Source organism: Artemia franciscana, unplaced genomic scaffold, assembly GCF_032884065.1.
Source record: "Artemia franciscana unplaced genomic scaffold, ASM3288406v1 PGA_scaffold_23, whole genome shotgun sequence".
Classification (NCBI taxonomy): domain Eukaryota; kingdom Metazoa; phylum Arthropoda; class Branchiopoda; order Anostraca; family Artemiidae; genus Artemia; species Artemia franciscana.
Window position 1 is genome coordinate 429,524 of NW_027062649.1, and position 14,528 is coordinate 444,051.

The 14,528-nt window shown below is 36.6% G+C and overlaps 1 protein-coding gene across 4 annotated transcripts in view; it reads left to right on the forward strand.

The window, feature by feature from the left end:
* Positions 1-14,528, forward strand: part of LOC136041481 (uncharacterized) — a 56,805-nt gene that overhangs the window by 19,536 nt on the left and 22,741 nt on the right. For 2 of the 4 annotated variants that reach the window (XR_010621042.1, XR_010621043.1), the window contains exon 3: positions 11,824-11,936. The gene's annotated coding sequence lies outside the window, so the exon portion shown is untranslated. Of the gene's footprint in view, positions 1-11,823; positions 11,965-14,528 lie in introns of those variants that run through there. The other 2 variants (XR_010621044.1, XR_010621041.1) reach the window with 2 other exon arrangements.

The window sequence follows — 14,528 nt, forward strand, 5'->3', positions numbered from 1 at the left end:
TACCTGTGACTCCAAGTGACCTTAGCCTATCAATTAAAATTTCAAAATCAACCGCGTCAAACACTTTTTTAAAATCTATAAAAACCGATAAAGTCATTTCACCATTTTCCATTGATGTATTCAGAAAATCAAGAAAATACTGCATAGCATGAACAGTAGAATGTCCTTTCCTGAATCCGAACTGACTATCGCTTAAAAAACCATGTTTTGTTAAATGTGCATAAAGCTTTTTATGCATAACTTTTTCGTACAACTTCGAGAAAACCTACAGCAGAGAAATCGGTCTCCAGTTAGTCAGATCAGTCTTTGAGCCACTTTTGTGAAGAGGAATCACTCGCGCCTCTTTAAGATTTTGCGGGAATTCTCCCAATTTCAGTGATAAGTTAATCAAGTAAACAAGGCATGGTAGGAGATAAACCATAATAAGCTTGAATGTCTTAAGGCTTATACCGTCACTACCTGAAGAGTTTGACTTAATACTATTTACAATTTCTTTCAACTCCTGCATATTCGTTTCTTCGGCCTCCATTATTAGTCCCAGGCCTCTATCATCAATGAAAGCTTCCTCACTTGTCCCTTGATTCAGTGGCTGGTCTTCCTTTTGAACCACTTCACCAATCGTCGAGAAGTAGGCTACAAAGTGATTCACAATTCTCTGCTTGCCTTCGTAGACTTTTCCATCCACAATTAGTGAAGTTGGCGTATTTTTCTTTTTGTCACTATCCAATACTTCTCTCAAAACCTTCCATGTTCCCCTTGAGTACCCCTTTGTTCCCACAAGTTTCAATTCATAATAACTCTTGACACAAGATCTTTGTAATGTATTCACTTGATTTCTTATTTTTTTTTAATTCTTCAAACATATCAGCACTTTGGCAATCTAAAAATGACTGATACAGTAGATTCCTCTTCTTAATCATCTGAATAAGTTCTGATGTAACCCACGGCTTTCTCGGTGATTCCCTTGTATTCCTCAACACTTTTAGTCGACATATTTTATCATATATGGGCTGGAGAATATTCATTAAAAATATCAAATGCGTGGGATACATCGTCTATCTCATCAAAAACTGATTTCCCTGACACCTTACTAAGTTCCTCAGCAAGGTTTTCCATATTCTGCTTCTTTAATTGCCGCATTTGCTTTTTTTCTACCTTTTTCTCCTTTGCATTTACTAGTGGCACAGAAGCTACAACTGGGAGATGATCCGAACATGGGAAAACCAGAACATCAGCAGCACTAGATTTCAGGTGCTTTGAACTAACAAAAATGTTATCTATTATAGTTGCTGAATGACTAGTTATACATGTCGGGACCCCAACAAGGGGAAATAAATCATTTGAAACCATCAAATTTAAAAAATCAAGATTAATAGCATGTGAATCATACAAATCAAAATTAAAATCTCCCATACAAATAAAATCCAACTGGCTAGATACCCCAGCTCTCGTTAATATTTCAAATCCTTCCGTGAAATCCTCCAAATGAGCAGTTGGTGGTTTATAAACCTCACTTACAATAAATTTTTTTTGAATTAATAGCCAGTTCAAGAGTAAACGATTCAACTTTACCCTCTATCCAAACATCAACATCCCCCCTTTGACGACAAAGTATCCCATTTTTCACCAGGAATGCTAGACCTCCCCTTGCCATCAGCTCACGGTTTTTCACAAATAATGGGTAACCTGGAAATTGAAAAGAAGGCAGAAAATGCTCAGAAGTCAAAAAAGTCTCGCAAAAACCAATAACATCAAAATAGCTATTAGTCAGATCTAGCAAATACAAGATATCACTATAACTTGAGGTTAGATGACAGTTCCAATGGCATACACTAAGAATATTTTCACTTTTATCCCATGACAACGACGTAACTAGAATATATTTACTCGGTCTTTGGCAATCAAAATTAATTGCAAAATAATCATTTGCTATTCCATCGCGAAGTATATCTTTCAGTCCAAAAGAGTCAAATTCAAACTGTCGCAACCGATTCATGCCATTCAACTGATCAGACATATAATACGTAAATAATCAGTTTGCGAATCATTATAAACGCAAAGTTAACCTATACGAATAATTTTGTTTGCAATACGGGGACAGGTGGAATAATAATGATAATTATAAAAAAAATCGGGTTCTTCATAGGGAGGAGGGGAGTGGCCAACGAGACAAATCAGCAACAAAACAACGGTAAAAGAAAATAAGCAAGATAATTCACAAAAAAGATCAAACAACGAAGACAAAACAATAAACAAATAAGTACTACAAACGAGAAATAAAATAAGATACTAATCTAGAAGGTGTTTTCAACCTTCCGAAGCCTCCTAGAAGAAGCTTCACCTGGTAGGCGAGCAAAAATACGGCGTTGGTCCGACCAAACGTTTGCTCCGAACTTATCTCTAGCACTGTCCAGGATAATCTTGGGCTGCTTCGTGAGATATTCATTCATAAAAACACTAGATTTCGCTAGCTTAGACTTCGCTTTAAAGACTGTACGCGCAACATCTTTGTTAGAAAATTTGACAATCACAGGGGCAACTCGACTTTCATCACTAATCTGAGCTGTAGGGTTGGGTAAACGAAAACGTTGCATAGAAAGAATTTGATCATTCATAAGAGCACTCAAGCCCATCTTGTCCTTTATAATATTGTGCATTGTTACTTTAAGGTCAACACCAGGGGCCTGTTTGACCCCTACGAATACAAAGGAATCAAGCTGAGCTTCTTGTTGATACTCGTCAAGCCTATCTTCCATTTTTGCAATACGATTTTCCAGCGACTCTATTTGAGCTCTTAACCCCTTAAGTACTTTGCCAATCTTATTAAATTTTCCATTGTATTCGACTGATAATCTATCACAAACTTGGAATATTATCTGTCCAGCAGTACCTGGGTTGATACTATTTTTTTGTGCTACCTTTTCTGTGACTAATTTCCCGATGTTTTTGAGCATATTTTGCTTTGTTTGTGCTAAGTCTTGTTCCGACTTTTCAACAAGAACAGCTACCGATGATTTTTCAGAATTTGAGCCAGTTTGAGCGGAGGGAGCTTTTTTTTAATACTGTAAGTAGATATCCGGGAAAATCTCCAGCTCCTGAAATGCCTTGTTAACGCTCCGTTCTGTTTTATGTGATGCTTCTTTAGACTTTTCCGCATAGAGAACTAGATTTACTTCTAAGACTGTCTGAAGATCATGGGATCCATAACAGAAAACTAGAAATTTTGATGCTTTTTCTGATTGGGTATTAACATCTACAATTCTTACTGGCCAAAGCGGGTAATTTCTGAATTTTGCCAACGCCAAGTCCCCTTTCTTGAACTTGCTCATTTCAAACTTCAGAACTGGCTAACTTAACTTAAAAAAATAAGAAGTCAAATATCAAATTTCAGACCTGCTAGAAATTTCTGCCGTACTCTGACATCCAAAGCTGCTATCCAGTAAACCACAAAATAGTCAATAACAATGTGTTATAACACTGTAATAAACAGCAATCCAGTTCAAATACATTAGTTAAATATAACCAGAAACTGGTTTTTCACATAGGTAACTCTCCAAGTACGCAGAGAGTTGTTCACTGAATGAATGCTACTGAAATACTGAACTAGAGATAGATTACACCATACATTTTTACTTTTGGCAATTTTTGGCCCTGATCAGACTGGTGAAAGATCTATTGGGACAGGGTGTTGGATGCAGCAGTGCATTTTGATTGGAGGTTGTCAGGTTCAATCCCGCTTGTCCTAAGGAAGTAATTGCCTTATTGATTATTATGAGTTTTTTGTTCTGTTTTTCCTAATACTAATCTTTACTTTTACTTAAAGAAACTCCTTTTCATTTGATTTCTCCTTGTTTTTAATACCATATCACGGTTTAACATAAACGTGAAGAGAACTACGACGTAAAATGGGATTTCGGAAAGCCAAAGACCTTAATTCACTTTGAGGGGATACATCCTTGTTTGCAACTGGGCCACTGAATTCCCCACCCTCTTTAATTGAGATTTTATTGTACTAAGTGGAAAAAAAATATGCCGGAATATCTGAAATATTCCGGAGGAATCGCTATGAAAATCGCCCATCACTTATGCACAGTATTTTTTTATAAGGAAAAATACCGACATTTTCCAGGGAGGGAGGAATTTTCTGGGGATTGAATTTCTGCAGGTAGTATTTCTAATTGAGATGAAAGTTTCCGGGTGTAGGGGGGAGAGGGGGAGTCTTACGCCTACACCACTCTTGGGAAAATCTCTAATTCTATTAGAGTAAGCTGGCGGTACCATTGGAGTCAGCGTAACTTCCACGTGCCATGGATTTCTATGTGTCCCGTCTTTGGCGGTTTGCAAAACCGTCAATGCTCTGAGAAGTTTACTTTCCCTGAAGTATAAAAATTCCCCAATAAGTGGTCCCAGGCATCATAAGTATTACCCCCCCCCCTATTGTGCCTCCTTTCCCTCGGGGAAGGACCTCTTGCTTAGTATAGGATTCTCTTCACATACCAAGCTATTCTAATCGCAGCCTCTCTCTAGGCTTCGGACCCTATCTAGGCTGATAAAAAGTCAAAGGTATAAATAAGGAAGTTTTACTTTTCGTTTTGAACTCACTCAATGCAAGAACTGTCGCAATATCAGATTACAATTCATTGAGACACTTTGCGAAAGCCTCTGCGTACGCACCTTTGACTGAAGGCAATGAATGGTCGAATTAAACAGTTCGTGGTAACGAACTGTAGTACGGAGCGACACGGCTTAATAGTAACAGAAATTCTAAAAAACAGAACTGTGATACCAATAGTTACATCAAAAGAATTGTATATTTATGCTGATTTTAAATATATAAGTTTCATCAACTTTAGTCTTACCCATCAAAAATTACGAGCCCTTTAAAGTATGTCTAATTTCAGAAAATTGGGGGAAACACCCGCTAAAATTCATGGAATCTTAACAAAAATTATAAAATCAGATTCAGTGTGTCAGAGAACCCTACTGTAGAAGTTTCAAGCTCTTATCTACAAAAATGTGGAATTTTGTGTTTTTTGCCAGAAGACAGATCAAGGATGCGTGTTTATTTGAGGGGTGATCTTATCGACCCAGTGTTCCTAGAATGTCAAGAAAGGGCTCATTGGAACGGAAATTAAAATTTAAAGTGCCCTTTTTCAAGTGACAAATTAATGGAGGGCACCTAGGCCCCCTCCCACGCTCATTTTTATCCAAGGCAACCGGATCAAAATTTTGAGATAGCCAGTTTGTTCAGCATAGTCTAAAAACATAAAAACTATGTATTTGGGGACAACTTAATCCCCCAGAGTACCCGGGGGATGGGATGCAAGAAACAAACTTTGAGCATTGTTTACACATAGTATTGGTTATTGGGAAGTATACAGAAGTTTTCAGGGAGACTTTTTCACGTTAGAAGGGGGTTGCGGGCTATGTGGGGGGGATCTTTTCCTTGGATCTTTCATGAGGGACGAGAATTTCCATGAAGGGGCGCAGGATTTTCTATCATTATTTAAAAAAAAAAACAATTAATAAAAAAGACAATTCAACTGGAATTAAGGAGCAGTATCAAACAGTTCGTGGTAACGAACTGTAGTAAGGAGCGACCCGGCTCAATAGTAAACGAAACTAAAAAAAACGGAATTTTGATACTAAAAGATACATCAAAAGAATCAGATTTTCATGCTGATTTTAAATATATAAGTTTCATCAAATTTAGTCTTTGTAATCAAAAGTTACGAGCCTGAGAAAATTTGCTTTATTTCGGAAAATAGGGGGAAACACCCCCTAAAAGTCATAGAATCTTAACAAAAATCACACCATCCCATTCAGCGTATCAGAGAACCCTATTGCAAAAATCTCAAGCTCCTACCTACAAAAATATGGAATTTTGTATCTTTTGCCAGAAGACAGACCTCGGGTGCGTGTTTATTTGTTTGTTTTTTTTTCTTTTCCCCAGGGGTCATCGTATCGACCAAGTGGCCCTAGAATGTCTCAGGAGGGCTCATTCTAAATAAAATGAAAAGTTCCAGTACCCTTTTTAAGAGACTAAAAAATTGGAGGGCGCCTAGGCCCCTCCCACGCTCATTCTTTTCCCAAAGTCAACGGATCAAAATATTTAGATAGCCATTTTGTTCAGCATAGTCGAAAACTATAATAACTGTGTCTTTCGGGATGACTTATTCCCCCACAGTCCCCGGGGGAGTGGCGGAAGTTACAAACTTTGACCAGTGTTTCCATACAGTAATGGTTATTGGGAAGTATATAGACGTTTTTTGCTGTTTAATAAGGTGGAATTGAGAGAAAGAGTCAAACTTTAGCGTAAGGAGTGGGGCGTTGAGAAGGGGACAGCCCCTTTCATACACGGAGTAATTTCTGTTCGTTTTAAATTTTAATGTCGCTCCTTGCTTTCGGTTAAAGAAACTAGTTTTTTTTATTTAATTAAAACTTAAAACGAACAGAAATTATTACGTAGATAAGAGGGGTAATCTCCTCCTCCATACTTCGCTCTTTACGCTAAAGTATTTTTAGTAATTTCAACTATTTATTCTAAGTCCTTTGTGAATCGAGGGTCATTCTTAAAGAACTGGGACAAAATTCAAGCGTTAGTGCAAAGAAAGAGGTATTGACGAGAAGGAAAACCCCTTCATATACGTAATCAGAATACAGAAGTTCGTTACGTAAGATAATTCGTAAGTTACGTATACTTATTACATATAAAAACGTTTGTACAAAAAATAAAAAGTTCTAGTTGCCATTTTAAGAAACCAAAAAGCGGAGGGACAATAGGCCTTCTCCCTCTTCCCCTTTTTTTTTATCAAAATCGTCCCATCAAAACTATGAGAAAGCCATTGAGCAAAAAAAAAAAATAATAATACGCAAATTTCGTTTCGATTATTCGTGCGCGGTAAGCCAAAATCAAAAAATGCATTAATTCAAAAACGTTCAGAAACCGAATAAGAAAAACAAGTTTTTTCAACTGAAGGTAAGGAGCGACGTTGAAACTTAAAACGAACCGAAATTATTTGTTATATGAAAGGGGTTGTCCCTTCCTTAACGCCTCGCTCTTTACGCTAAAGTTTTTTATTGTTTTAAAAAGTAGAGTAGTGAGAAAGAGAAAAACTTTAGCGTAAAGAGTGGGGTGTTGAGGAGGAGACAACCCCTTTCATATATGGAATGATTTCTGTTCGTTTTAAGTTTTATTGTCGCTCCTTACTTTCAGTTGAAAAAGCTTATTTTTTTATTTAATCAAATAAGAATTAGCTTCGTCTGTATTTTCAGGCTTAGATTAATTAGCGAATTCTTTCAGGACGTCACGTGGTAATGGGTTGGTCCAAAGTTTAAAGACGGAAAATAAAAGTTAAATTTATAAAAAGGGCATTTTCTGATTAAAAGGAACAAAGGTCCCACGACCTCCCTCCTAGGAAAAATCACCGCCACCATGTCATTGGTCAGAGCATAAAACACAAAACATAAAATATATAGCCTAACACCAACTTCAAAATCACCAAATTATTTATCTTCTCTTTTTTATTCTTCTGTACATCTCCACTGTAGTTACCTGCTGGCTTATGGATCCGCGACCATGCCATCCGCTTGGCTTAGTTCCATTATCATTCACTATTTCTGTCCGACCAATCTAAGCTATTGTCCGTACGGCCCTCTTCATCAAGCTTGGTATTTCGAAGAAGGGAGTATCCACGCGATTTGTGGAACCTGACCGTGCTTAGCATGGTTAAATGAAGTTTTTTTTTTGCTGTCACGAAAGTGAATCAGAATCAGGTTCTGACACATTCGATGATGGCAGCCACCAAGAGAAATTGGCTTAACTAGCCTCGTAATCTCCATCAGTGGAAACAACAACACATCTAAATTAAAACACGAATTGCCTTCTGGTATAATTTGAAGTCATTTATGGCTTAAAATACAAAGGCCAGTGAAAACGATAAAGGTTCAAGGAAGGGAAGTAAAAATTTGAGCAAACCATGAATCACTTTTTTTAGACAATCGTGAATCACCTTAATTAATGTATGAATGAAGTATTCTTGTATGAAGAATAAACGGCGATGTCAATTGAAGACTAGAAAAGCAAGGCCTCGGTAAAGGGGTCTCAACTTGCCCACCAGTTATGCATTGAGGGAAATGGCAGTCTTTTACCTCTTCCCGCAGGGGATCTTCCCCAAGAGATTCCTCCCTCTCATAATAGATCAAAAGCTCCTTTGAGTTGATAAGACCCGTTTCAGATTCCTTCCTATGTTTCTCCAATCCAACCCAAAATTCAGTATCTCCCAATATTTCCATAATCCATTTCATTTTTATTTATGTTTTTACTGGGTCTTCGACTTTTTGCCCCTCCCCTCCCCTGAGCTCTTTTTTCTTCTCATAACTTTGTTATTTTCCTATTTTTTATTTTTCGCCACTGCAGGCTGAATCCGCACATTTTGTCTCTTTTTTGCATTTATCTTTTTATTTCTACTTTTCTCAAATTTTTCAATCGTGAAAATTAAATCACCATTAAATCTGAATTAGACTCCATTGCCCATCATCTTCGACTAAATCTCTTTATTGTAACTCCGTTTAATATTTCTTTTCTCCCCCTGGATAGTGGTACTCCAAATGTAATCTCCGCTCAGTCCAATTACTCAATAGGATAGGTGCCTCTTCCCTTCCTCATTAAATTTGCGCACAAAATTGTCAAATTTTCCTAATTTGCCGTCTTCGATAATCTTATAATCTTCGCCACTGAAGATTATATCCTCCAATTCACTTTAAGTTTTTACTTTTTTTTTATTCGTTTAATATTAAACGGAGTTACAATAAGTCAGCCAATTCACTCAAATAATAACCCAGCTTTTACTTTCGCAGATCCGTTCTTATACCCTGTAATACTTTCTATTTAAACTCAAAATTCAATTATTTCCACGTTATTTCTTTTTTATTCTCAAAATTTTACAATTGGTCTGACTATTCGAACGCAAACGGTCGATTTTAGTATTTTTTTTTGTAATTTTTATGATTAATTAGGGTAGGCCTAAACCCCCTTTCATAAAAGATACCCTTACTTATGCAATGCTTCGTTTCTAGGTAGGACTCGACTCATCAAATTTTAAATTCACAACATTTCAGATCTGTCTTACCGTGAAAATTTTTATTACCTACTACGTCTAGGCTAAATCCACAAGTATCTTCGGAAATGGGCGTTCTTTTGCTATCGAAGTTCCTGATAGCTCCTTTAATCGCTGCCACCAGTTTAGGCGGGGGTGTTCTTAAGCCTACGTCACTCTTGGGGAACCTCTAATTCTGTTAGAGCATCCTGGCGGTACAGTTGGGGGCAGGATGACTTCCACGCACCCCAGATTTCTACGTGTCCTGTCATTGGCGATTTGCGAAGAAAAATCGTCTGGGTTCTGACAAGTGTACTTTCCCCATGGTATAAAAGTTCCACATTACTTGGACCCAGGCATCATAAGCATTGAAACCCCCCCCCCCCCAATTTGCCTTCGTTCCCTCGGGGAAGACCTCTTGCTTAGTATAGGATTCTCTTCCTATACCAAGCTATCTAGTCTCAGCCTCTCTTTAGGCTTCAGACCCTACCTAGGCTGATCAAAAAGTCAAAAGGCTGATCCGGGTATGACATAAACAAATCTTACTTTTCATTTTGAACTAATTACAAGAATTGTCACAAAATCTACGTATTATTCATCAAGACACTTTGCGACACGCCACCGTGTTTGCACCTCTGACCAAAGGCAATGAATGGCCGAATCAAGCTAGAATTAGCCAGTATCCTTCCTTTGAAGCTTTGGACTCAAGATTTAACCAGTATGAGTCATCGCTCGTCTGTGTTTTCAGGCTTAGATTAATTAGCGAATTCTTTCAGGGCGTCACGTGGTAATAGGTCGGTCCAGAGTTTAAACATCGAAAATAAAATTTAGATTTACAAAAAGGGCATTTTTCTGATAAAGAGGGCCAAAGGCCCTCTGGCCAGTGGCCAGTCGTGAACGTTTCAAGGAAAATTTTGACTTAAAACGCCATGTGATAAAATATAAAACAATATCAACGCCGTTCCGAGACAGCTCAACCAATCCAGACGCTTAGTGAAACGTTGAATGAGCTAAAAAACGAATATCTTTTTAACGATACGATAACTTTAAGCCAAAAGGTTTTACACTTTCTTTCAACTTCAAAATTACATCAGAACCAAAGGTTACTGTGATCAGCTATTTAAGGTTGAGAATTCTACATGATAGAATTAACGAGTTAGAAACGGAAAGCCTGTCGCATGCAAGAAATATGCTCATCCTGGCTCACTGGAAAGATTTTGATTCTTCCAAAGCTTGTATCTTAATCATATTGTAACTAAATAAGCATAAGTAAAATCTTCCAAATACAATTTCAAAACTAAAATTGTTTAACAATTTCAAATAGTTATTCTGACTTTGTAATATGTGGTAATATTACTTTATCTAAGGTTTTAACACATCTTGCCGCTATAACTTTCAACGAATCTATACTGATCGATGTGAAATTGGTAGATAGTTTGATTTAAAAAGACGATGTTTAGGTGACGAAAAAGACGATATGGTGAAAATTACCAGAAACTAGGAAGGGGAAGGAAGGGCGGAATCTGTGGGGCGACAACTTCCTGAATTGTGAGCTTCAACTTCCTGATGCTTTCAAACAGTTATTAACAATATTGGGAAAGAAGTCAATGAGTCCAATCATATGAAGGGTTACATTTTACTGTTTATAGTTCAAGGTTTTGTTTCTTCGAAACTAGGTGCAAAACAATTTGAACATCCCATTCCTTAATCCTGCAATCCTCCCCACGGGACAAGACAAAACTCATGGCTATCTTATACCAGCGATACGCCAGCTCTAAACAAGCAATATGTGGACACCACTGGTAATAATTTTTAGCCAATTTTGCGCAAAGAAAGGCAATCTTAAAAAAACAAATTAATAAATTAAGACAGATTTTCACGGCAGAGCATTTTAAACATGAGGGTCGACTGACGCGCTGAGGCTAATGAACCAACTAACAAGGAAATTATAATTTTATAATTTTACGATAAAATTGGTCGGACAGTATATATGGAAAAAAAAAACAACAACAAGTTTTCTGAAAAAAATAACTTGATTATAATAGAATTAAGCAGTTATACAGAAATTTATTATGGCGGACACCCAACATTTCCAGGAACAGGGCCACGAGAAACTCCATGAATCGGAGAAATATAGGGAAGGGTTTAAAAACTGTGAAAAAGATTCCGAGGGTCAAGATGTGGGGGGGGGGGGCAAGATTCAGAAGGGACCTTCCATTGAAAATGGTTTGGATCCAACTCACTTCTAACAAAACAAGGCAGGCTATAATTAAAAAAAAAGAAGAAAAAAGTAGGGTGGGTGCAAATTATGAAGTTTCACCATCCTATAACCGTTCAAATGCTTTCTCTATATTTAAATTACCTTCGAAACTAATAAGCATTATTTTCAAAAATAATGAGTTGTGGATACATTTAAATAAAGTAGCATTTTTATTAATTTCCGTTAAAATCAGCTAACTTTATTTTTTTTTTCAAATCTACAAAATAACACAAATAACCTCCACACAACTTCTTCATAATAGTTTCAATTAATTTCTAAACAATAACTTGTACACAATATTTCTATTGTGTAAAATATTGTTAGTATCTTCTGTGTACAATATTTCTATTGTTCTATTGTGGTAAGTTCTATAAAATATTTTCAATTTTTTTGCTTTATTTATTGCTTCTTAACAAAGCATCAGATGCGCGAAAAATTGATGAAGGCAGTAATCTTTTTTTGCAGTAACTTTTTGTCAGTAAGAGGGAGAGTTTCACAAACTGGAGTGGCAGACTCAATCAGATGACTTTTGGAACGAAATTCTAGCAGCTCAACAATTCTCGAAAATGTAAGGAAATGTAAGGAAAATATATTTCTTGGAACCAAGAGCCAGTTTTTTTTCGATTTTTTTCGATAAAAAGTATCTTTCAATGATAAAAAAAAAGTTGTTTTCAAGATCTAGAGTAGTCATTCCCTCCTCCCCCATAGGCGTCCCTTCCCAGCAGAATAAATTCTTAGAAGTCGTTTTTTGGATCTTTTTATATTTTTTTTTGAAATTCTGGATATAAATTAATGAAGGGAGGATCCTTTATCAAACAGTTCGTGGTAACGAACTGTAGTAAGGAGCGACCCGGCTCAATAGTAACCAAAACTCTAAAAAATTGAATTTTGATATCAATAGCTACATCAAAAGAATTGCATTTTAATGCTGATTTCAAATATATAAGTTTCATCAAGTTTAGTCTTACCTATCAAAAGTTACGAGCCTGAGAAAATTTGCCTTATTTAGGAAAATAGGGGGAAACACCCCCTAAAAGTCGTAGGATCTTAACGAAAATCACACCATCGAATTCAGCGTATCAGAGAACTCTACTGTAGAAGTTTCAAGCTCCTATCTACAAAAATGTGGAATTTTGTATTTTTTGCCAGAAGACAAATCACGGGTGCGTGTTTATTTGTTTGTTTGTTTTTTTTTTTCCCAGGGGTCATCGTATCGACCAAGTGGTCCTAGAATGTCGCAAGAGGGCTCATTCTAACGGAAATGAAAAGTTCTAGTGCCCTTTTTAAGTGACCAAAAAAATTGGAGGGCATCTGGGCCCCCTCCCACGCTCAATTTTTTCCCAAAGTCAACGAATCAAAAGTTTGAGATAGCCATTTTGTTCAACATAGTCGAAAACTATAATAACTATGTCTTTGGGGATGACTTACTCCCCCACAATCCCTGGGGGAGGGGCTGCAAGTTACAAACTTTGACCAGTGTTTACATATAGTAATGGTTATTGGGAAGTGTACAGACGTTTTCAGGGGGATTTTATTTTGTTTGGGGGTGGGGCTGAGGACAGGGGGCTATGTTGGAGGATCTTTCCTTGGAGGAATCTGTCACGGGGGAAGAAAAATTCAATGACAAGGGCGCAGGATTCTCTAGCATTACTATAAGAAAACAATGAAAAATAAACATGAAAACTTTTTTCAAATGAAAGGAAGAAGTAGCATTGAAATTTAAAACGAACAGAGATTATTACGCATATTAGGGGTTCTAAAAATACTTCAGCATAAAGAGCGAGGTATTTAGGAGGAGATAAATACCTTGCTCTTTATGCTAAAGTATTTTTAGTAATTTCAACTATTTATTCTACGGCCTTTCTGATTCAGGGGTCATTCTTAAAGAATTGGGACAAAACTTACGATTTAGTGAAAGGAGCGAGGTATTAACGAGGGTACAAACCCCCTCGTATACATAATAAAAATATAAGGTTATGAAAGTTTGTTACGTAAGTTAATTCTTAAGTTACGTATATTTTTTACTAATAAAAACGTTCGTTAAAAATTAAAAGTTCTAGTTGCCTTTTTTAAGTAACCGAAAAATTGGAGGGCAACTAGGCCTCCTTCTCCACCCCTTATTTCTCAAAATCGTCTGATCAAAACTAAGAGAAAGGCATTTAGCCAAAAAAGAATTAATATACAAATTTCATTTTAATAATTTATGTGCGGAGAGCCAAAACCAAACATGCATCAATTCAAAAACGTTCAGAAATTAAATAAAAAAAAACTAATTTTTTTAGCTGAAAGTAAGGAGCGACATTAAAACTTAAAACGAACAGAAATTACTCCGTATATGAAATGAGCTGTCCACTCCGCAATCCCTCGCTCTTTACGCTAAAGTTTGACTCTTTGCCACAATTCTACTTTTTAAAACAATTAAAAGCTTTAGCGTAAAGAGCGAGGGATTGCGGAGTGGACAGCTCATTTCATATACGGAGGAATTTCTGTTCGTTTTAAGTTTTAATGTCGCTCCTTACTTTCAGCTAAAAAAATTAGTTTTTTTTTTATTTAATAAGCTTTATAGCGAGGCAAGTCTTACTTGCAAAAAGTACTGGGAGACAGAGAAAGGAATGTCTTCAGAAACCTTCTCGTGCATGTGGTACTAAACCGACAAATGAGCTTTAAAAAAAGAAACCAAAATGAAAAAAATGGTAAAAATTACCCTTTTTTCAAATCTTTAAATAAAAGTATATAAAGTACTTATTTTTTTAAGATGTAATCATAATTCACAGCTTCAGCACAAGAAAAACACAACAAACAGGACAATGTGGGCCTTATGGTAACTCTGATCAGATTCATTTGGAACAATTTCACAGCAGGATTAACCCTTAGAAGCAGGATAGTATTCAAGAGGATAAAGGTTACGGAGTTTTAACCCCCTACTCCCCCAGCAATATTTCACAGGCTCGGAAATCTTCATAAAAATGCAGAAAAGAATATTTCTGATAAAAGAAAAAATATTCCGATGAGTCGTATATCATTCTTAAAAATGCAGGTAAATATACCCTTAACCCCCCCCCCCTCGAACACTCAAGATGCATCTTTGATTAGATGCCATTTTTAACGGCCTACTCATAGTGAGATGTTGCTAAAACTGGAATTTAGCTAGTGAGCCAATCAGAACTATT